Source organism: Bos mutus, chromosome 24 (assembly GCF_027580195.1).
Source record: "Bos mutus isolate GX-2022 chromosome 24, NWIPB_WYAK_1.1, whole genome shotgun sequence".
In the NCBI taxonomy this organism is placed as follows: Eukaryota; Metazoa; Chordata; class Mammalia; order Artiodactyla; family Bovidae; genus Bos; species Bos mutus.
This window is the reverse complement of record NC_091640.1, coordinates 54,177,790-54,200,732: the sequence shown is the minus strand read 5'-3', so window position 1 is coordinate 54,200,732 and position 22,943 is coordinate 54,177,790. Positions and strand designations below refer to the sequence as shown.

General features: G+C 39.3%; 1 protein-coding gene across 1 annotated transcript in view; it reads right to left on the bottom strand.

Moving 5' to 3' along the window:
* The window catches only part of RAB27B (RAB27B, member RAS oncogene family), a 179,792-nt gene extending 168,418 nt beyond the window's left edge, over nucleotides 1–11,374 (bottom strand). Inside the window, exon 1 of the mRNA XM_005899803.2 lies at nucleotides 11,297–11,374. The gene's annotated coding sequence lies outside the window, so the exon portion shown is untranslated. The remainder of the gene's footprint in view (nucleotides 1–11,296) is intronic.
* Between the last annotated feature and the right edge of the window lie 11,569 nt (nucleotides 11,375–22,943).

The following is a 22,943-nucleotide window of genomic DNA, read 5'->3' as shown; positions in this document are numbered from 1 at the left end:
GCTTTCTTCCACAGAGGAAAAATGAGAAGTAGGTCACAAGGATTTTATCTACTTAGGTATTTCCTTGTTGCAATTTGATATAAAAAAGTAATCTGTACCAATCTGTACTCCTTCTTTAGGCCAAAAAGGGAAAAATAACACTGGAAAAACAGTTCAAGTCATCATATCTTCATCCATTTGAAATCTCAAATGTTTATGTTACCTCCTTGGTCAGTGACCTTCTATACAACGTTTCCTTTAAGAAATTTTCAATCCTCCATGACTCTCCTTTACCTAGAAAATCCCTCCTTATCCTCTGCATCCTGATTTACACATCACTTTCTTAAAGATGACATTCTTGACTGCATCCCTTCAGATACATACCCAGCTCCAATCCCAACAGACTAGGAAAGAGTGTCCCCTCATATGCTCTCATGATACTTCTTCACAAAACTTACAGTGTTTGCAATTAATTATTAGTGTGTTTATTTTCTGCCTCCCTTACCAGTCTGCACCCTCTATATGGGCAGATACTGTTTTCATCTTGTTTGTACAATAGGCACTAAGTGCTATTTGTTTGATAAATTAAATTTACATTTACAGATTTACAATAAGGAAATTCAGGGAACTAATGCTTTCATTTTGTTAATGAGAAATCCAAGATAAAGCAGTTCTCTGTTACATAAGTAATTCTCACAATTTTAAAATAGTATCCTAGTTTGATAATGTTTATTTTCCTTCTGCACTACTGAGCATTCGTGTAAAACCTAGGTTCTATTTAACAGAAGTTACTTTCATGGAAATATGTGCAATTCCATTTATCATAATTAAGCACAGAAAAATAAAATGCTATGTGAAGCAAAAGGCAAAATTTTCCTTAGATACCATGGCTGTCCTGTTTCTGTTTTGACCCTCCTCTTGTTTATCAGAAACATTCACAACATCCCAGCTCTTATGGTTTCCTAACTGAACCAAATTTAGTCATTTGATGATACATATTTTGGTAGGTATCATTGTGTGCATTTCTCTAAAGCGCATTGCTACCAAAATATATGAAGTATCGTATAATTATCCTGTTTTGTCACGATAGTCTCTCAGTCTTGTCCAGCTCTTTGCTGCCCCATGGACTGTAGCCCACCAGGCTCCTCTGTCCATGGAATTTCCCAGGCAAGAATACTGGAGTGGGTTGCCATTTCCTCCTCCAAGGAATCTTCCAGACACAGGGATTCAACCTGCTTCTTTTGCGTCTCCTGCATTGGCAAGCAAATTCTTTACTTTAGAGCCACCTGGGAAGCCCTGATCATGCTATATATAAAGCCTATTTGGATAGCAGTCCTTTACTATTGAGGTTTATTTTTAGATGGTTATAAATTCTGTCACAATTTTAAAAACTGTCAGAAGATTTTTCTGAAATTTGAAAATAAGGCAAATGGTGGGGAACTTAACTGTTTAGCATCATAAAGGGTCAATGACTGCCTAAGGATTGTCTAGGCAGGCACAGTGCTATCTCAAAGAAATTTCCAAGAAGATAGAAATGCTGCCCAGTACGGGAGCCACTCAGTACTAGCCAGTAAGCCCATACAACCACCAAGCATGTGAAAAGTGGACAGTGTGACTGAGGACCTCAGAGTTTTAATATGTCCAATTTTAATTAATTTGAGCTTAAATTTTAATAGCCATATTTGGGACTTCCCAGGTGGCATAGCAGTAAAGAATCCACCTGCCAATGCAAGAGATCCCTGGGTTGGGAAGCTCCCCTGGAGGAGTAAATGGCAACCCACTCCAGTATTCTTGCCTGGCTAATCCCATGGACAGAGGAGCCTGGTGGGCTACAGTCCATGGGGTCACAAACAGTCGGACACAACTGAGAGACTTTCACATATATATGTATAAATCTGATGTAGTAATTTTACTTTCACATATCTTTCTTAATTTCCATATATATATATAATATCTCACATCTTCTCCAAAGTCATTGTAACATCTGGTTTCCTTATTAAATAATAAGTTATGTGAAATTGCTGACATTTGTTTGTTGGGGGCCAGAGTGAGGTACTCCGCCCATGACAAAGGTCATGAGGAAGGAGGCTCGACATACGCAAAGGCGGGATCGAGCCTCAGGAGTCCCCCTGGAACTCCTCGAGCATCTACCCCCATTACCAGAGCCTGCCTACTTTACTACTTTGTGCTCTTACCTACACCTCTGACTTTACGGGGGGCTGTCCCCCACCACCTCTTTCGGAGAAGGAGTTAACCTAGAGCTCCAGTCAATAAAAACTCTTGGGTGTGACAAGAGTGTTTTAATCTACAAACTCCTCTGAAGGTTCTCTAGCCTGCCTGACAGGCTCGTCCGGCCACATGTGATTGCTCACAGCCTCCCAACCGTGAGAGGCACAAGATGCTTTAAACCCTCTAAAAACAGGTTCTTTAGAGAAGTTAGAAAACTATAAGTATAGTGGGCTAATTAGAAATTGTGTTGGTGAAGGGTTTTTCATTTGTTGAGCCAATGTTTGTTGCTAAGTCTCCACATCCCCTGCCCTTACACACATTAATGAATATATAGAATTAACCTTTGATATTAATCACGTTAGACCTTAGGCTAAGTAAATTCTTTCCTTAACTAAAACCCACTACACCCTCACCCTGTAGGAATGTAACTTTATTTGGGTGGCGTCTGTTTTGAGACTAATCAGCCCTGGAGAAATAAGTGTCCTGATTGACTGACCGCTATCACAAGGAGAGGGTCGTAAATTGTCAGCAGGCCCCCCTGGCCAGAAGATGATGTAACACCCCTAAGACCTCTGTATACATTTGTGTGAAGCACCTGACTTTAATAAAAGTCAGGACTGCTGTCCCCACGTGACTTTTGTATAACATCTCAGTGTATAAAAACAGACTCTGGAAAATAAAGAATTGGGATCAGTTTCTCGAAATACTGGTCTCCCCATGTCGCTCTCTCTCTCACTCTGGTTGAGTCTCCATCTGGAGCGCGGAACCCACCATGCTTACTAATTATGCCTGGGCTTCTAAGATCCGACCGGGGAGGCCTCAGTGTCTCCTCTCCTTCGGGAGAACGGAAGGACGCCTGCGGCCTACGTAAGTGGTGCAAACTTCTTGTCTTGAAGTTTTATTGGTCTCCCGCGTAAACCAAGCTACTCAGCCTCTTTTCTCCACTGAATTTTCCTACTGAGCTATCCTCATCCTATTACTCTTTATATCTTTGATAAAATATTTAAATAAATAGGTCGCCGACGCCGTCCCCGCTTCGAATACCCTGGATCAGCCGGGGCAGGACTCCGGCATTTGTTCATTTTATATTTTCCAGAGAGGCATGATCATAAAATTAGACTTTAGCGGCTTTGGAGGTCACCCTTGAAAGCCCCTAAAATTCACTTGTAAAATTATTTTTGAGATTTCTCAGACAACACCTGATAATCACAAAGATTTATTTCTTTATAAAAGTGAAAAAAAATGCTGGAAATAATTAGGTTTGTTTGTCAGTTTCATAGTTAATAATAAGTACAACCTTATTATATAAGAGCTGCATGGGAAGAACTGCAAAATCAAATAGAGATTCAGACTTCTTTAGCCTAATTTGCATAGATAAAATATTAATAAAAGTATTTCGGAAACTAGATGCTTTGGAGGAAAGGCTCTGGAGATTCTTTGGTGCCTTCCATAATATGTTCTTATCCTCAGAGAAAGCATTGGTCAAACCATCATGAAAGCCTATTAAAGAACTCTGTTCCCCTCTGCTTCTGACGTCACTGGTTGTTGTCATAAATTGACCACAGCCCATTAGTCTCATCATCAAACAGCTCTCTGCTTCTTGCTGCCTGCCTGAGGCTCTGCTGTAAGCTATGGGCTTGATTTGGTGACTTCAACAAAGGCGGTCAGTCCCAGAGCCTCATATAAGGACAGCACCAAGTACTCTTGAAAGAACAGACCCTCAGGGATAGGCTTCTAAACCCACATGGCTTAGACAACTTTCCCAAGCTCCCAGATAGTAAAAAGGTTACTTTCAGCACACTAGGGACCTCAGCAAATTTGAGGGCACTCTAAAAGAGAAGATTTCACCTAAAAGCAAAGGTATTGCAGGTGAAATCTAGTGGAAAGAGTCTTCTGGGGTTGGTTTCCTAGCCTCACAGTAGAAGAGGAACTAAAACAAAATTCTAAAAAGTTCAACGTAAGATTCCTTATGAAAATTTCCAGATGGAAGTGAATTTTGTGGCATTCATGGTTGCTCAATACTGTAAGAACTTAAAGCAAAGACTAGAAGGCAGCTACAGTAAATTAACACTCTCGACACACCTTTGGAAATAATCAAGGCAAAGCTGTGCTCCAATAAGATCTCATTTACAAAAAGCTGATGTGCTGGACTTGGCAAACAGGCTTCGTTGGTCAATATCTGACCTGAATTATAGAACTAAGGCAAAATGATGACCAGAAAGTACCTTCAGTAATATACCGACCCTGTCTAAGAAAAGGGACTTAGTTCATCCCACTGTTTAATACTGGTTAAAAGTCCTAAAAAAGATTTAGTCAAGTTACTGCTAACTTTTAGGTTGATGTCTCATAGAAATGCAAATAATTTTTGTCTGGTGAAACAGATAATCCCAAAGGTTTTTTTTTAAACTCCACAATCTTACCCTAATACTTCTTTTTAAAACTGTGAATATAGCCTCTGTTTTTTAAATGCTTTTCAAATATGATACTGATATCCTTCATTAATTAATGAATTAAATAAAATGTATATACATACACATTTAAGCAATGGATATGTATATTAGTTTATAAATGGATATGTATATAAATTTTAATAAATATATAAATTTAAGAATGCAAATTGTTATACATAATCCATTTTATATTTGCCCAAAAGTTGTAATTTTACATTTTGAAATTATACTTTTACAAACTATATGCTGATATAGTAAGTCCAGTTGAAAAATATAAAGCATGGTTTCTTGTGATCTGACCACTTAGAACTTCGGGATGGTCATCGCTGAACTGGAGGTGGTAGACCAAGATTTCTAAAGGCCTTCATAAACGTCACTTTAAATATTCTAAAACTGAGAAGTTTGATTACATAAAAGTTTAATATATTGAGACAGAATATTATTGAAAGAAGGAACCTTTAACTTTCTGAAAAGAACTTGAACAGACTTGGAATATACTATCTTTTAATTGCACAATGAGAGGGATCCATTCAAAATGAAAAGACACCATTTAGATGATCACTTAGGCAGGAGCAATTGCTCTTTAACTGAGCTATTTGTTCTTTAGATATATAACTTTTAACATACGCATAGAATGATACAAGATTTGTACCTTTCCTAGAGTTTTTTCCTTGTCATGACAGGAAATAACGTCATTCTTTATCAAATAGTATATGCTACACTGAGACAGAAAGTCTCTCTGCACTTTTCAGATTGAGAACAAAGCTGCTATGGACCTGAAATGGAATTTTGATCTAGCTAGAAATTTTGACAAATAGAAAATTGAGAATAATTTAAATTTTTCTAAAGCATAGCATTAAAATGGTCTGTAATGGGTCATACAAAGTTCTACAGTCTAAGATTAAAAAAATATAAATTTATAAAAGAAGTGAAAAGCAAAATAATAATTAAAACAACATATAAAAGGATAAAACCTATAATATTTATGATGCAGATGAATCATTTTGGGATTACATCAATAATGGATTTGGTCTGTATTTATTTTACGGTGATTGAAATATTTATGTATTAAAAATATAAGATATTGCAATATAGACCAGTTATGAGTCAACTGCAATCTTGAGAATAAGAATTTACCCATAGCTATCAGAGCAAACACAATAGAATTTTGGCCTCAGAATCAGGATTGTGGACTTATTACAAACCAATGATTTATTTATTTGGTTATCATGCAGATGTAGCTCACTGGAATGTGTCTATATATATATATACACACACACACACACAATGTAAACACATATATATACACACAGACGTATACCTGCAGCCGTTCGTGCACATGTATATATTTTAGGGCTGCACACTGATGAGATGACAAAACTCCAAAACTGTTTAGGTGTGAGTCACTCCAAGTACCAGCGAACTATCGTTTTCATCACAGAACTCCCCTCCTCGCCTCGCGCGGGTACCCTGCGCCGGGCACTGTGAGGCACCGCGCTCATTTCACTGAACTCCGCAAGAACCTGTGGTTGACGTGCCAAGCACAGTCCAGCGAGGGCACGTGTGTCTAAGTTTCTTGGGTGTGGTCATCTCAGTCTGGCATTCCCTGGGAGGAGCAGCACCTTGATTAATCCCCATCAAGCACCGTGTTGGTGGTTTCTGAGGAGATGACCAAAAATCTACCATGAATGCTTCTAACAAAGCTCCTCAAGGAGACTTGGTCTTCGGGAATTTCAGGAGCGATGCCCTTTTTTCTGCTGTTTGTGGGCATGTTATCTTTTCTCCATGTGATACAGAATCACCAATTTAAAGGAAGGGGCACAGGAGTGACAAAATAGTCCAACACTTGTTTATTTGACTAGATACGCCAAGGAGTAGATTCATAAACCTGTGACAGTACTTCATAAGTTATTATGGAAATTTAAATTTGCTCTGGACATCCAACATGTTACCTCTTTCTTCTCAAAACTCTGTGATGAAAAGGTCATTGTTCTCAAAATTCTGTAAAGTTTTTATCAAGGGGGTGGAATTCTCCAGATGTCAAGGTTTAAGAATGACGTAGAAAGGATTTAACTTGTGGCACGTTTGCAACAGTCTACTCTTTTCCTATGATAGCACGTGCTCCTCTCTACTTGGCTGCCGCTTTTACTGGGGTCCCTGATGATACATCACCTTTTCAGCAAACCTTCTAGACAACCACATCTAAAAAGCCACCAAGTCATTCCTTATCATAGCACTCTCTTCCCATTTTCAAGTTAGTAACCATCAGATCTATTCTGGTTTATCTGAAAGAAGCTATAATAATAATTTTAAAAGAACTTTAATAATCATGTGTTTCCCTCATAATAAGGGCTTGTTGCCTATTTCCCTTCACAAAATGATGGAATGATGGAGACCATGAATGGTGGACATATCTTGTTTACTGGTCTAAAGTCTGTCCCTGGCTTACATTGAAAAACCTATAAATAACTATTTAAAAAAAGGATCCAAAAATATTAAATCCTTTGCCAATAAAACTTTATACTGATTCTAAAGCGCAAACTAGAGTTATTATCTTATATGTGGAGGAAAAGCAAAGCTCATTTGCAACTTAAACACTTAAGAAATCATGATTAATATCTGTCAAGTTTCCTTAGAGTTTTTAACTCCTTCCCTCAAATAAAAGACCTAGGGGTAGGGAATGAGCGTCTATTAGTGGTGTCTCACAAAATAGGGGCAGATTTTATTTTCTTGACTCTAAAATCGCTGTGGACAGTGACTGCAGCCATGAAATTAAAAGACTCTAGCTCCTTGGGAGAAAAGCTATCACAAACTTAGTATATTAAAAAGCAGAGACATCACTTTGCCAACAAAAGTCTGTATAGTCAAAGGTATGGTTTTTTCAGTAGTCAAATATGGATGTGAGAGTTGAACTATAAAGAGCACCGAAGAATTGATGCTTTTGAACTGTGATGTTGGATAAAACTCTCGAGAGTCCCTTGGACTGCAAGGAGATCAAACCAGTCAATTCTAAAGGAAATCAATCCTGAATATTCATGGGAAGGACAGATGCTGAAGCTGCAGCTTCAATACTTTTACCACTTGATGCAAAGAGCCCAGTCACTGGAAAAGACCCTGATTCTGGGAAAGACTGAGGGCAGGAGGAGAAGCGGGCAACGGAGGATAAGATGGTTGGATGGCATCACTGAGTCAATGGACAGGAGTTTGAGCGAACTCCGGGAGATAATGGAGGACCAGGAAGCCTGATGTGCTGCATTGCACGTGGTCATAAAGAGTTGGACACAACTTAGCGACTGAAAGACACAACACATTTACATCAGTTCCAGTTGTAAGAACCAGTGGGGACCATTAATGTTTGGATAAATCAGTTTATCAACACTGCATGGCATGTATTTCATATTATTAGTGACCCTTTTATACCCAAAGGCTGTGTCTCATCTATTTAAAAGCTTTCTGCACCTACAAACATTTCTTTATTCGTAAAATCAATTTCTATAAACAGCGAGATCTTTGCTTTCAAGAAAAGCTTCTTCTGAAAAAGTGATTATATGGATAATCGCTTCCTTCTATTGCCAAATTCCAGCAAAATACGTAATTTATCCCTCTTGTTTGCACAGCTGTAACTGCTGTGGACATGGCCTGCCATCGATACCCTCTTGTAGCCTTTCCTTTAGGTCTTTAATAAGGGAAAATCATATTTAGATATCAAATAAATTTTCAAATTACATATAATTCCTATTTATTGTCGCTTGCATATTGGCCAACAGATTCTGAAAAACTCAAGTTAGCACTGTAATCACTTTTCAGGACAAATTGAGAAGGATGACTTGTCATTTCTTTACATTGGTTTCAGTAAACACAAGGAGATCAAACCAGTCAATCTTGAAGGAAATCAATCTTGAATATTCACGGGAAGGACTGATGCTGAGGCTGGAGCTCCAATACTTTGGCCACCTGATACGAAGAGCAGGCTCATTAGAAAAGACCCTGATGCTGGGAAAGATAGAAGGCAGGAGGAGAAGGGGCAACAGAGGATGAGATGCTTGGATGGCATCACCGACTCAATGGACATGAGTTTGAGCAAGCTCCGGGAGATGGTGAAGGACAGGGAGGCCTGGCGTGCTGCAGTCCATGGGGTTGCAGAGAGTCAGACACAAATGAGCGATTGATCAGCAACAAAGTGCTTCCCACGGCTTCCCACTGGAAGTCAGCCCCCAGATGCGTTTTCTGCGGCTTCTACTAGGAGACATCTTTCCTTACTCAAAATACAGGTGCTCAGAAAACCAAAATAAAAGTAAACTGAGCAGATGTGTCTTCTCTCTCTTTATACTAGTTTCTTGTAGGTGGTTTAATCATGTAAAAGCTATTTTTTATTTTTTTCTTAAATGTCTTACTAAGCACCATTTCCATACCAAATATACTACATTCTTTAGGAAAAAATTCATATTTCTGTGGGCAAAATTGGTATGACTGGATTTGCTATCTGCTGAAGCTCTTTAAATAAAAATGTGTATTCAAAATGAATCTTTTAGAAATCTCTACCTTACTTAGTAAACATAGACAATATTGACATTCACCTGGATCTCCTAGGCAGGGAGACTTCTCAAGGCCTAAGCGGTTATCCTCAGCGATAACATCAACAGATAGTCACTACTTTCACACTTTAACAAATTAGTTTCCTCTTTGGCATTTTATTCTTCAGCTTAAGATCCACTGGCTTGCCAGCAATTCAAAATTTCAGTTAAGTGCTGTCTTTTCATTTATTTGAGCCAGTGGACTTAGTTTTAGAACTTAAATTCAGGAAGAAGATTCAGATTCTAAGAAAAATATCAAATTCCCAATAAGATCTATATTCTCAAGATTGTTTCCCCCATCATCACTAAATTCAATGAGTCTTTAGACTGAACATATAACGAAGTTATTTAAAAATCATTTATGATAAGACATGCATGAGTATGACATAAAACTGAAGATCGAGGATGCAAAACCTATGTTGGGCAAGAAGAACTTTCAAACTAAGTATTAATTGGAAGAATCGAGTCATCATTCTGAACTTGGAATATAGAAAATGTTTTTAAAAGAGAGAGGGAGATATTTTATTACGGAATGTTCACAGAGGTATCCAGAATTTTGATATACCAACTAAAAATAAACTTTCAAAATGACTTTTGCATCACAAAATATTGAAAGGCTATTACTAACCCCAATCTGATTTCCCTAATTTCCACTAGAAGCTAGACATTATCTTCAAAAAGATTTTCCCTGCTTAAGAAATACAACATAGCAATATTAGCATGCTGTTTTTATATACTTATATTCATTTGCATTTAATGATGTTGCAAGTTATCTAATACACACATTTGTAATTTTTGTTACATTTTGAAAAATATAGGTAGCATATTTATAGAGTAAATATTTAGTTAGAATGTTAAAATATACAAAGTATAGAACAATAAAATAAGACTTAATTTTTCCCTCCCTCGTATCCTCTGTCCCTCTTCCTTCTACAAAATAGAGTTTTACGACTGTTTTCAAATGTTCGATATGTAAATAATTTGATATCTCACTTAAGGCATTCCAATATTGAAAATACAATGTACTTAATTTTTGAACCACTAAAAGTATTTTTAAAACTTATTTTTAAAAACCATTTTCATTGAAGTCACTTTTTCACTATTGATGAATTGCTTTGTCTTAGTTTGATATTTTCTTTCCTGAAATAAATTAAATGACACTGTTTACCTTAAAATTTTCTATGAATTGACCATTAATAAAACTCAACATTTTATGGATTTATAAATATGTCTACTTATTACATTTTGGTATAAGATTCTTAAATTTGATCTAATTTATAAAATAATCATCTAACTCAACAATTTGACAAGGTGTTAAAGTTTTCAAGGAGTTTTTAATGCATAAAATTGGTACCAAAGCCCTAAAAGAGCAACTGCAATTGATTCGTAAAATACTTAGAGAGAATGTCCACTTTCCTCTGTACAGTCATCTTCATTTTAGGTTTTCTAACAGCAAACTACTCCCTTATCACACATAACCAGATTTATTGTTGAACAAGAAAGGGAATCCTAGACTTTTTTTTTTTTTTTGATGTCTCTGTGTGTAACCTACTAATTGGAGTATTGAGTATAGTATGGTCAAGAGAAAGCAAACTCGAATTTTCTTCAATGGCTTTTCCCTGAGAGGTACAGAATGGTTTCACAGCTTTCTGGTAATCCACATTTAAGATAAGAGTATTTGAAATTGGAAATAAACCAAGCATAACAAAGACTCCTACACTGCACCACCGCAATGATTAGAAAGGACCATCTTTGAGCTTTGAAAACAGAGAGCAGACAGTAAGCTAGCAGCCTGCAGCCCTGAGCAGAAGCTCTTTCCCATGAAAACTCTGTTGCAAACCCAGCTTCTCTTGCAAACCCACAGGCTAGAAGAGGGAACCACAGCCACTCCAAAGTGGAGTTTCAGGCCCATCATTAGGGCTTTCTGTCCCCGTCTTGGTGCTTCCTTCATGAATGAAATATGCAGATGGCATCTTACAGTGGGGCTCCTTCAGTGAGGAAAGAAGGTCAGAAGACACAGTTAACACAGCCAGCACATTAGAAATCTGTGACCGATGTACTTACACCTCCAAATGCCTCCAGATCTCAGCCTCTGGAAATATCTAGCCCATTTCTCTATGGCACTGTTGCTTGCATCAGCTGTGGAAATTGACATAAAATAATAGAGTGAGCCAACAGGTGCTGGACAGCGTTTCAGAGCATCAGATTCAGTGAACACTAAAGGCACATTGACGGCGTCCAAAATCTGAATGATAAATAGCAAGTAAATACCTTCCGATCCACCAGAAGGGGGAGGGACGCTGAGCTGTGACTGCCGCTGCCTGCTCGCTTGTGTAACAGCAGAGGCGGCTCAGCCCCTCTGACGGGCAGTGAAGTGCGCTGCCTGTGGGCGTCTGGGCGGTCCTAGCGCCTGCCCCAGGTTAGCACCCGAGGTAACTCAGAAGAGCCTCCCTGCTCCTTGAGATTCTTCCAGCGGGAGTCACCAGGGGTTTTTCAGGGACGTCAGCTCGTTAAGCATTAGGGCATGGGGGTTTGGGTTTGGGAAAATTGACCCGTACACAGGGTCGTTCATGTTTCCAGATACTGCTGCTGAAACCAGGGGAAAAAAAATAAAAATAGTACAGACGATCTTGTCCGTTAAATACAATGTGTCGTTGAAAATGTTAGAGTCAGAGGGCTTTTAGAAAGAAAATAAATTCCCACGTATTCTATTTTGACGGCAACCCGTGTCTTTTACTCCCCACACCGACCTCTGCCCCAGCCCTGCCAACATTTAAAATATAAAGGGGAGTAGGGGGTTTTTAAAAGCTTGATAAATCTTTTCTTTTCTTACCATTTGCAAAAAGTATTTGTTACAGGCCTAAAAACTCCATGGGCTTCGCTGATAGCTCAGTTGGTAAAGAGTCCGCCTGCAGTGCAGGAGACCCCGGTTCATTCCTGGGTCGGAAAGACGCACTGGAAACGGGATAGGCTACCCAGTATTCTTGGGCTTCCCTTGTGGGGCAGCTGGTAAGGAATCTGCCTGCCATGAGGGAGACCTGGGTTCGATCCCTGGGTTGGGAAGATCCCCTGGAGAAGAGAAAGGCTACCCACTCCAGTATTCTGGCCTGGAGAATTCCATGGACTGTATAGTCCATGGAGTCACAAAGAGTTGGACGTGACTGAGCGACTCGCACTTTCACTTAAAAACTCCATGTTTGGTGTGTTCTGTTTAAAAGTCTCAAAATAAATGCAAAGCAAACAAAATAGAGACCTCTAGAAGCCTATTTTCTAAGAGATGCAAAATGTACAAAACTCCCAATAAACGCCACCCTTCACCTTTCTCTATTCATTTGCCCCACTTTTTTCCCCTCTGTAGCACCTTTTCCCATATGACATTCATTTTTTTTTAAATTTAGCTATTGTCTAACCCCCCACCCCCACCCCGGCCACTGCAACACAAGCTCTATGAGGGAATCTGTTCTATTTACTTTGATAACGTAATTCTTTGAGAACCTGGAAGCTTACTTAGCACATAGTGTGTAAGTCGCTCAGTGGTGCCCTACTCTTCGCGACCCCATGGACTGCAGCCCACCAAGCTCCTCTGTCCATGGGATTGTCCAAGCAAGGCGACTGGAGTGGTTTGCCATTTCCTTCTCCAGGGGATCTTCCTTACACAGGGATCGAACCTGGGTCTCCTGCACAAGATTCTTTACCAACCAAGCTACCAGGGAAGCCCAATCCTCCATAAATAAATATTTGTGAAAGAATGAACTCGACACCAAGAAATTACACTCAAATAAACAAGTACAAAAGTTAATCTCTTAATTGATTAAATTAAATTGGTAGATCTCTCTGAGCATCTGTTTTATTTAAGGGGTTGTGTTGAGTTTATATTTGCCTTTAAGAAGCTTATAATTTAAATGTAGAGAAGATATATTAATCTATGTGTGCAATCAAACAATTATGTGTGCATATAATATTTGCCATAATGGAGTAAATAATATAAGTCCGGATGTGCTAGTCTTGCTAGGGGCTTCTGTTTTGACATTATGAATACGGTGTTCAGCCAGGGAATTGGGTTGGAGAATTCAACTCTGATTTCTTCCCGCAGGTATAAAGTTAGAGTTTGGCAGGCAGTAGGCAGATTGGTTCCATAGGGATCAGAATCTGGAAAGTGAACTCCGGTAAGATTTATTAAAAGAATAAATACAGGTACTAACACAGGTTGCAAAAAGTCGGACACGACCGAGCGACTAAGCACAGCACAGCAACACAGGTGACGAGGAGGACAGGTAATCGGCTGCTGCAGGCCCTGCATCAAAGCCTCAGGGAGTCAGCAGAATGGTCCAGCATCCACCAGGGGGTGGCTGACTTTTAGAGCAGGGGAGAGGGCCCCTCACACCTCGTTCAGGAGGTCAGACCATTTGGTGAGAAATGGCAGCCAGTAGCAAGCATTTCGGCCCATGACAAGGTTGCTGGTAAGACTGAGGCTCAGAATTCCAGAGGCCAAGATGGGAGAGAGAGAAATGGAAGGTCAAAGTAAGACTCTCCCCGTGGAGCACTCAAGGTGGAATTTTCTCTTAGGAAAAGTACACACCCCAAATGCACAGGGCCAGACTGAGCCCACCAGCAAGGGGCACTGGTGCTTTTTAAGATCTCAGGATCTGGAGGTCAGTCAGTCAGACTGATCTCAAGTCACATGCAAGTCAAGCAACTGAGACTGTGGTTGGGGAGAATGGCCCGAAGAGAGAGGCAGGCAATCATTAGAGTCAAGTGAAGCCAGAGTCATTTTGCCTTAAGGAAAGATAGATTGCTTTTTGAGCCACAGATTAAGATTGACTTATCCATGGTAGTTCTTTCCACTTCTCAATTCAGCATGTTTTCTGAACTGAGATTCTCTTTTAAAGAAGAAGTTGACTAGCAGCAAAAGGGCTAAAATACCCTCCAGAGATGCTCGTTAGAACACAAGTTGTGTGGACAGGACCGTCGCAGGAAACGGCTGGCTGTGGCTGGTACAAGATGGAGGCAATACCCCTCCATCAAGCATCTCTGTAGCCACTGATTTCTGTGCATTGGAGAGCCCTGAGAAATGATGCACTAAGTCCATGGCCGGGCCTCAGAAAAGCACTGACATGCTATCTCTGTGTGATACAAGTGGAGGAAAGAAGAGTCGGGCTGTTGCCACTATATACATAGGAATTTATAAAGATTAAAGACTCAATCGACATAAAATAAAAGAATCTTCATCTAGTTAATATAGGGAAAAACAGAGAATATACCTTCTTTTGATAAAAACATGGAACGTGTATCGAAATTGATCATGCACTAGGCCATAAAACAAGTTGCAAAAACTTCTAAAGAATGGATATCACATAGACCGTCTTCTCTGAGCAGAGTACAGCTGCTTACATCAGTGACGGAATGATAAATCAAACATTCTATACAGCTGACAAATAGAACCACACAGCTGAGTAATTCATGAGTCAAAAACATAATGAACACACGAAGTTACAAATCATTAGAAATAAAAATACTACATACAGGAGGCTATAAAAACATGCTTAAAAATGCATTTAGTCTTCAGTTCTTATATTAACAAATAAAAAGTCAGACAATTAAGGGAGGAGATATATGTTATTAAAGGGATAAATCAATGCAAAAGAAAACAAATCTATACCACAGAAATATAGAACATAAAGAACCAAGAAAGCCAACAGTATTTTTTAGAAAGTTAAAGGGGTAAATATTTGGTTAGAATCGTTAAATATAAAAGAAAAAAGGCAAAAGACTCATTTAAGAAGCCCTTAGAAAATAGGTTTTTAGTTTCTTAAAATTTTTAACACACATTTGTCATATAACCCATCCATGCCACTCCTAGGTCGTTTTCCCAAGAAAGATGAAAACTATACAAAGATTTGGATATGAGTTTTCATACCACAAGATATTTTATACTGATCAAGAAATGAAAAAACAAATTGTCATATACTTGCCTAGTGAGATAAAACTCAGCAATAAAAAGGAGTTAACTTATTGATATATGCAACAACATAGATTAATCTCAAAATCCTTACGCTAATGTAAACAGTCAGACAAGGAAGGGTACATATTTTATGATTTTATTTATATATAAAATACGAGAAGATGCAAATTATCTATAGTTACAGAAATGAAACCAGAGTCTGCACGTGGGCAAGGGGCAAGAAGAGATTGCTGGGAACGATGGATAATGAATATGTTTATCATCTCGACTATGGTGATGGTTTTATAGAGTTTACAAAAGTCAAAATTCCCTGTGTTAGGCCAAGTCCTTAAGAGGCAGATCCCACAAAAGGATCAGATTGTAAGAGAGCATTTGGGGGGCGGGGAAACCTGAGAGGAAAGAGGGGAAGGAGATGAAGGAGCCTGGGAGGACCCTGACACCACCCTACCGTTTGCAGGAAACAGGAGAGCAGGATGAAAAAGAGGAAGGCCTTAGACAGGAGTATAGTTCTGCGAAATGTCGGCCCGGCTGACACCGATTTCTCTAGGCCATCGGTGGAGCCCTGCATCGCAAAGCAAAGGGGCTCAGCTCCCTGGGGCACTGGGGTACTGGGTGGGAGCCGCCTGTGGGAAGTGTGACACAGGCCCAAACGCAGTGATGGTTTCAGAGCGCAGCCGCCGGTGCTGGCAGCCATGTGCTCTCCTACAGTAGATCTGAGAAGGATGTTCCCAAGCCTTCTCCTCATCAGCTTAGACAGTTTTAAAATGTGTTCTTGATTATATGTCAGTTATGCCTCAATAAAATTATTAAAATGAGATACCCAATAGTGGACAAAGCAGAAGTTAAACATAACAAGAGAACACTATGGACAACTTTATGCCAACAGACTTACAAACTTGGAAATGAACAAATTCCTAGAAAACATAATTTACCAAAACTGCTTTTTTTAAAAAAAACAGGAAATCTGATTAATTCCAGTATTAAGAAAGACATTAAAACAAATGCTCGAAAATCCAGTAAGCCTATTCATGTGATGATACCTGAGACATATATACAAGAATGGTCATGGCAGCAAGGTTTGAGTAATACAAACTTGAAAAATTTAAAGAGTCATGTACTGGAGTGGGGTGCCATTGCCATGTACTGGAGTGGGGTGCCATTGCCTTCTCTGGAAAAGAAGGTTAGGTAATACTAATACACAGAATAACAAATGTATAATCTTATACACAACCAAATTTTAAAATATACATTCAACTAAAAGCATAAATCCCAGAAGAATAAACATGATTACTGTACTAGAGACTTTAAAATAAAACTTAACAATATGATGTGATGGGCTATATATTTTAAAAAGCCAATAATTCACACTTAGCCTAGTGATCATTTCTGAGTTGAGATGGTGAAGTAGTATGTGCGATTTATTAGTAATGATCTAATTCTTGGGTTTGTGGGCATTCACTGCACCTAATGCTTTTTACCTTACACGTACTTTATATTAATTCTTTGTGTGCAGCAAATAATATATATATAACATATTCTTTTTTAAAAAAAAAGAGAGAGAGAGAAGTCCTATTTCACATAGAAGAAACAATTTGTGGAAAGGTCCTGGAGCAGCAAGTTGGAAGAATAATGCGGACCAAAGGAGAAACAGCAGGTGGGGTGGGGCTGGTAGGCGGGAGCGGGCATGGTTCATGGGTGTCTATGTAATACGGACGCCAGTCCTAGTTACATCTCACTTGGCTGAGAAGATGGTCTTTGTAAACTTGACCTTGCTTCTCTTAACAAGTGCTGGTTAGTCACGCCATGACGGCAAGCACAGCTCACCGAGAGGCCCTTTAGGTTATTTTGGTTAAGCCTTTTAGGAGCCAGTAATCCAGAATTCACAAATCTATGGAATTTTCCAACTCCTCATGAAGACCTGCTAGGTTTTCAGTTTGGAGCTATGTATAAGCAAACCATTTCCATCTGCAACCTCATCTCACTTCTCTCACTACAAAATTTCATTTAAAACATTTTTTCTCTGCTTACAAAAACAAGTAATATTCAGTGATAAAGAAAAATGTGAAGATGCAGAGAAGTATGAAGTGGATAATAAACTTCATCCTGGTGCCAATACTCAAAGATACATCCTGTTTAAAGGCTGGTGTATAAGCACATACATAAAATTGGAAATACAGTAGATATGATTTTAAAGCCTGTCATATGTCAAACTGGGCTTCCCAGGTGGCTCAGCAGTAAAGAATCCACCTGCCAAGCGGGAGACACATGTTCAATCTCTGGGTTAGGAAGATCCCCTGGAGAAGGAAAAGGCAACCCATTCCAGTTTTCTTGCCTGGGAAATCCCATGGACAGAGGGGGTTGCAAAAGAGTTGGACACAACTTAGCAGCTAAACAACAAATTTCTCAAACTGTTGTTATTGTTGATATTATCATTTTGTTTCTAATTCATGACAAATTCTTCAAATATAGGATGTGGCAAACTATAATGCATGCCAAATCCAGCCTGCCACTTTTCTTTGTAAATAAAGTTTTATTAGAACACAGCCATGCTCACTGATTTTACATTGTCTATGGCTATAACAGCAAAGCTGAGTAATTGTGATAGCGACCTTACAGCTATTTAGCCTACAACTAGTATTTCTAGAAAAAGTGCAAACTCTTGCTAAAAACACAGTTTTCAATGGCTACATTTCATTTTATGAGTGTGTCATAAATTCATGAATTTCTGACTATTGGATGTTTGGACTACTTCCAAGTTTTTCCTCTTCTGATTACCTTGGCTCACAAATCTTTGCATCCATTCTAAAAATGAAATTATTGAATCAAAGTAGATGTCCTCGATAAGGCTTTTGAATCATGTGGTCCTCCAGAAGATAAGCCAATTGACAACACCACCACTATTCACAACAGAACGACTGGAAAGGATACCCACATCCACGGCACACACATTCTCAGCACCCACTTTTGCTCATTTACTCCGAGTGGTTGCTAATGATCTTTAAGTTACAGTATTAATGACCTGTTTTGGCGGATCTTCCTTGATCTTTCTCAGGCCTCTGACATACTGACCCTCTTTGTCCTTGGATCTGAGGCCCTCCAGTTTCCTGCTTTATCGCTGCTCACTCTGTCTGCCCCTTCTTCCTCCTAACTATTCTTTTTCCTCCAGGATCCTCCTGGAAATATCTCAAGAACATACCTTGGCTCTTGCCTAAGCTCTCTTTTCTCTTAGCATTTACATCTGACCTCTTTTCTCACATACAGCTTTATAATATCCTGCTATAGCTGCCTACCTACCTTCATTTGGGCTTTTTCTTTTTTTTTCCTTTTTAAGCCAATGCAGGAGACATGAGACACAGGTTTGATCCCTGGTTTGGGAAAATCCCCTGAAGGAGGAAATGGCAACCCACTCCAGTATTCTTGCCTGGAAAATACCATGGACAGAGGAGCGTGGCATGCTACAATCCATGGGATTGCAAAGAGTCAGACATGACTGAGCAACTGAGCACTCATTCCAGGCCTATCCTAGGTTGCCAAAATGGTCTCCTTACTGGTCTGCTTGTTATAGTTACATCTTCCTGGACTCATATTCCTGCTTGATTGCTTCCTTTTCTAAAGTTCTAATGACATTAATTTCCTGCTCATAAATTTTCAATGAATTTATGCTGCTTACAGAATAAAGTTAAAATTCCTTTCACTGGTATTTAATACTCTTCAAATTGTCCCTAACTTGCCTTTCAGACCTTCATTTCCTTTATCAGTCTTGTTTGCCAAGCTTTAAAAAATTCAACTGTTCTCTATTCTCCAATCCAATTTTTAAATCCTTACATATTTTTGGTGAGTTCATATGCATAATATGTCTTTTTACCATTTACCCTAATGCTCTCTTCCTAACTCATTAAATCATACCCATTCTTCAAGGCCTAGGTTTAATGTAGTTTCTTTTACAAAGTTTTGCCTTTTCCCATCAGTCAGAAAGTATATCTCCTCCTATGAATTCACCACAGTAGTTGTATTTTTTATCCATACCTGTCATATAATGCCTGCTGCTGCTGCTGCTGCTAAGTCGCTTCAGTAGTGTCCAACTCTGTGAGACCCCAGAGACAGCAGCCCACCAGGCTCCATCCCTGGGATTCTTCAGGCAAGAACACTGGAGTGGGTTGCCATTTCCTTCTCCAATGCATGAAAGTGAAAAGTGAAAGTGAAGTCGCTCAGTCGTGTCCAACTCTTAGCGACCCCATGGACTGCAACCTACCAGGGTCCTCCATCCATGGGATTTTCCAGGCAAGAGTACTGGAGTAGGGTGCCATTGCCTTCTCCGCATATAATGCCTATTACCTACATAATGATGTCTCAGAATATTTTGCTATTTGTTTTACACTAAATTTGAACTGTGGTGTTGGAGAAGACTCTTGAGAGTCCCTTGGGCTACAAGGAGATCCAGCCAGTCCATTCTAAAGGAGATCAGCTCTGGGTGTTCTTTGGAAGGAATGATGCTAAAGCTGAAACTCCAGTACTTTGGCCACCTCATGTGAAGAGTTAACTCATTGGAAAAGATTGTGATGCTGGTAGGGATTGGGGGCAGGAGGAAAAGGGGACGACAGAGGATGAGATGGCTGGATGGCATCACCGAGTTGATGGACGTGAGTTTGAGTGAACTCCAGGAGTTGGTGATGGACAGGGAGGCCTGGCATGCTGCGATTCATGGGGTCGCAAAGAGTCGGACACAACTGAGCGACTGAACTGAACTGAACTGAAATTATTGCATGCTTTGTACCTTCTTCTTCTTTGAATATTCATTCCACTGTGGCTTCCATAAAATAGAGATGTAATTAAATGAATGAACTGATTATAAACCCAATAGAGGACAGACTTAAAGTAGCTCAATACCTTTCAATTTATCCAACATTGGAATAAAAACCAAAGCATTATAATTTCAAGCCTTCTGATAGCATTGTGTAACCTATCATATCAATGGTCCTATGTTTACTCACAAAAAAAAAAAACAGTACTTATTAGGCACGATATATCGATATATGTATCCCATAAAGGTAAAATATTAATACATGAAGCCAATCAGGCATGAATCAGTTTCTCTCTGATTAAACTACATGAGTAAGGGCAGCTATTGCTGATTTACTGCACTGAGTAGGTGGTGTGTGGTATGATACTTCTCAACATGTGAGGCAGAAGAAGCAGCACTTAAGCTTGAGGACACTTCCCAGATTGAGTGCAGTAAGGACTTCTCACTCTTTTCTGGATTATTTCATTAGACATAAACTAGACGGTGGGTTGCATTTTCTTATCTCTCTATGGGGTTAAAGATTTGTTTACTCACAAAATTCCAGATGACAGAGGGATAAGAGCACTATATTATACATAATTAATATTACCTATAGAATGTAAATACATCAGATGATACAGAAGCTTTTATTACTGTAGGAGGTTAAAAAAAAATCCCTGTCATGGTATATGAGATTTTTTTTTTTTTTTTTTTTTTTTGCCGAACGTTATAGCAAAAAGATTCTTTAGTAAGATGCAGAAAATAAAAGATTTGTGTTACAAGACAGTTTTTGTCTAGGGGCCTTCCTTGTCCAGTTCTATAACCTTGGGTAAGTTACTTCATTTCTCTGGACTTGTGTTTCCTTACCAATAAAGTAGAGGGGCTCAACGAGTTGATATCCAACACACCTCACACATCTTAACAAGTGGACTCACATCACCAGCTGCAGAGAATGAGAAGGCCATTTCAAACAGACATACTGCAGTTGCCACGGAAAAGCCAGCGTTGGATTGTGTGATTGCCACTAAAAATCTCCGTTAGAAGATCTCCCTGGACACCTCTCGTGATCCAAAACTGAGCTCACTTTATTCAAGGGCTTAAACAGAGCCTGTGTGCTGGCAAGGACCTAGATCAGCATCTTGGGAATTAAATCTTCTTAGAAGCCACTGAGCTGTAAAGGAATTCTTTAATATGAAAAATATGCTGTTTTCTCTTTAGAAATGGCTATGAGTTCTGGTCTTCAACAGTGAAGTAGATACAAAGTCCTGATCAAGGGCAAAAATTAATGGATGAAGCCCTCCTTGTTTCAATGACTGTCAGCAAAAGTTACATATTTTCCTTGAGTTTTTACTTAATCTTTCCATTTTCATTTATGTTTACAACAGTGCAATTTCAGCAACTTTTTTGAGAATCATGATTAAATCATCTTCTCTTTAATAGTTATCAGACCAGGACAGAACTTTTTATAAACATCTGTTCTCCCCAGATTGCTTTTTATTTTCCTTATATTTCCAAAAATCCTGGCTGTGCTATCAGGGTCAGTTTTTTACCATAATTCCTTCCTCAAAAGTTTAAGTGATTAAATTATAATAATGGTATATGCATGTGTGAGTGTTGAGTCGTGTCCAACTCTTTGCAATCCCATGGACTGTAGCCCACTAGGCACATCTGTCCATGGGATTATCCCAGCAAGAATACTGGAGTCAGTTGCCATTTTTCCTCCAGGGGATCTGCCCGACTCAGGGATCGAACCCATGTCTCTTGCAATTCCTGCATTGGCAGGTGGATACTTTACCACTGAGCTATCTGGGAAGCTTTAAAGCTTAAAAGAATCATAGAAATAATTTAGTTCAATTTCCCCATTTTACAGTTATTACAATTAAAGACCATAGAGATTTGATGGTTTAAGCTCACTGTATTAGCCTGTGTTTCCTAGAAATACTAATGCTCTGTGTTAGTTGCTCAGTCATGTCTGACTCTTTGCAACCCCATGGACTATAGCCCACCAGGCTCCTCCGTCCATGGAATTCTCCAGGCAAGAACAGTGGAGTGGGTTGCCATTTCCTTCTCCAAGCGATCTTCCTGACCCAGGGATCAAACCTGGATCTCTGCACTGCAGGCAGATTCTTTACCATCTGAGCCACCAGGTTACTTACAGGTTAATGGAAGTAAGGAAAGTGAAATAGGGAAGGATGGAAAGCAGATGGACAACGATGTATCATCATGCGGACCACTGATTCCCAAGCTCAAAGAAACAAAGCTGGTTACTCTGCAGATACATGTGCTCAGTAAAGCAAGATGACCCCAGACATCTGTGCCATACCGCAAAAGAGCCTGTTAGAAAGAGGAGAAGGAGAGAGTTTAGCTAAGGATCCTTCTTGCTTCTCTTTTATTACTCCTTAAAGTTTATACCAAGGGAGTTAACTCTCCCGCACTTCCGGTTGTGTCACCTGGCTACACTGGCATCTTCTGAGAAGATCAAACCCCATGCCCTCTGGCAGTGTGCATGGACGTGTTATTTGGAGCAGAAACCTGGGTGAGAGATTGGTAAGTCTCAGGGAGAAGAAACACGAGACCCCACATGGAACTGACTGATGTTCTGTCAAGCAGAATAAGTAACTGAGTGTTTTGGAGGTAACCTCAAGAGAAACCTGAAGATGGGGCCAATATTGTCACAGCTTAATAGCAACAAATCAAGACTAAAAATCGAATATCCTTACACTAAATTTAACACTGAGATAATAGCTCAATTTCTCAACCTGTCCTTCAAGATTCTCCATTATCAAATTTGCCTTATTTATCCAGCTTATTGCCAACTAAGTTCCCTTCTGAGAATTAACATCATCTGCTTCTAAACAATTTAGCTGTTGGGACTGAGAACTGAGAACTCTTGGGTCAACATGACTTGATTCTTTATTCTGAGAAATTCTTGCCCAGATAACAACATAAAGCAAGAAAATCAAAAGTCA